The sequence below is a fragment of the Primulina eburnea genome, chromosome 17, assembly GCF_022965805.1.
Source record: "Primulina eburnea isolate SZY01 chromosome 17, ASM2296580v1, whole genome shotgun sequence".
In the NCBI taxonomy this organism is placed as follows: domain Eukaryota; kingdom Viridiplantae; phylum Streptophyta; class Magnoliopsida; order Lamiales; family Gesneriaceae; genus Primulina; species Primulina eburnea.
In genome coordinates this window covers 3,519,847-3,521,685 of record NC_133117.1, presented here as the reverse complement: position 1 = coordinate 3,521,685, position 1,839 = coordinate 3,519,847, and the positions used below count along the sequence as shown (strand labels likewise).

The window sequence follows — 1,839 nt, the reverse complement described above, 5'->3', positions numbered from 1 at the left end:
CTTAGAAGAAAATATTAGCAACATTCAACCATCTTCAATCTCATCATTTTTCAAAGTTAAAAATCGAATTCTCAAACTCTAATCCATTAATAGCTAACCAATCAAAGGATTCTTTCAGATTAAAAAAATTATAAAATTGTCTATGTTGAATCCTCATATCCAGTTGAATCCTCACGATGCTAAAACACATAGTTTAACGGCCTAGTCCACTTGTGAAAATTCCGCTTTGATTCAGGGACTCACATATTTAAACTGCGTCATAAGGGGTTGCTACACGCCCATTTAAATGTCCAGCATCTCTCCCGTGGTTTGACGATGTTGGATTTTGCCTAAAGGCCTTCGCCCCACCCTTTCGAGACTCAGCGTCCTCGCTGAGATTTGCCCCACCATCCCAAACCCACTAGGAGTTGCTCCGATACAAAATGCAACGGTCCAGTCCACTTGTGAAATTGTCTGTGTTGGCCCAAGGTCTCACGGATTTAAAACACGTCACAAAGGGTTACTACACACCCATTTAAATGCTCAACATCTCTCTCGTGGTTTGGCGATGTGGGATTTCACCTAAAGACCTTCAAATGTAACGGTCCAACTCACTTGTGAAATTGTCCGCTTTGTGAAGGCCCTTCGATGTCTTTTTAACGATTTCACCATCTTCAAGAATTAATATAAAAATGCTCAACAATGACAAAAAAAAGTAAATATCAAGGTGAACCTATTAAATAATAGCGTCTGAAGACTTACAGTGTACGAAAGAGGGAATATTCTGAAAAGACAAAATCATCATCAGAGATCCAAATCCATAATGTTGTCACCAGACTAGAAAAATCAACATCCTGACTTTTTACGTTAATAAAAGCAAATTAGGATAAAGTCTTATACCTGTTTGACATACTGAAGGATGACAAGTCTCCTCCTTTCCAAACTTCCCACATTTGCGAAGACGTCTTTCCACAAATTGTATTGTTCCATTCTAAATACAAAACATACAAGTTATGTTAAAATAAAAATAAAATACTTATAAACATTTTAAATTAAATTCAGTTATTGGAAACAAAAACTGTAAATACCTTCATTTTTCCGTAAGGAAATTTTTCTGGATCTATTTGTAGCATCAGAAAGATGGTAAATATATCACAACAGTCAAATGGTAATAATATATATCTAGAAAATCCACGAGTATCCCTCCAGCTGTTTTGGACGATCATATATGTTTGAGTTCCACTACTCGTATGAAGTTTCATGCTCTCAATGACCGAAACAACATGTTGGTCCATTATACAATCTCTGTCCATTTTCTCATCAATAGTAGGCCATCTATATATATATATATATATATATATATATATATATATATATATATATATATATATATATATATATATATATATATATATATATATATATATATATATATATATATATATATAAGTGTTGATAATTGGTCTTTGTTTAAAGAACTTGTGACACCGTGAAGATAAGGAGTTCAGTAAGGGAAAAATAATTTTAGAAACTACTTCCGAATGAGAGTAAAATATAACCAAGATGAAGTTTGTTGATAGTTGTTCCTTGGGAACTTGCGAGACGCTATGAAGATAAGGAGTTCAACATTCAGGAAGTAAAAAAGACTTATAGAGGTGCTTAGATGTATTGTTAGGGAATTGTGGCAATTAAGACTACACATGTTGACTCATATACATACATGAAAGCTAGTTGGATTAAAAAAACCAATTGAAACTCCTTTCTAAAAGTTCATAGTTGATTATTCTTCTTGCTATAGGCACGTGTGAATATAGGTTCAATAAAACCGAACCACGTGAATGATGTGTGTTGATTTATTTT

At 33.5% G+C, this 1,839-nt stretch overlaps 1 long non-coding RNA gene across 1 annotated transcript; it reads right to left on the bottom strand.

Annotated features, from left to right (window-relative positions):
* On the bottom strand, nt 1-1,164 carry LOC140817705 (uncharacterized). The gene is made up of 3 exons (XR_012114871.1): nt 880-1,164; nt 742-763; nt 1-651 (listed from the first exon to the last, which is right to left on the bottom strand). It is a non-coding gene; the product is annotated as an uncharacterized lncRNA (long non-coding RNA).
* Between the last annotated feature and the right edge of the window lie 675 nt (nt 1,165-1,839).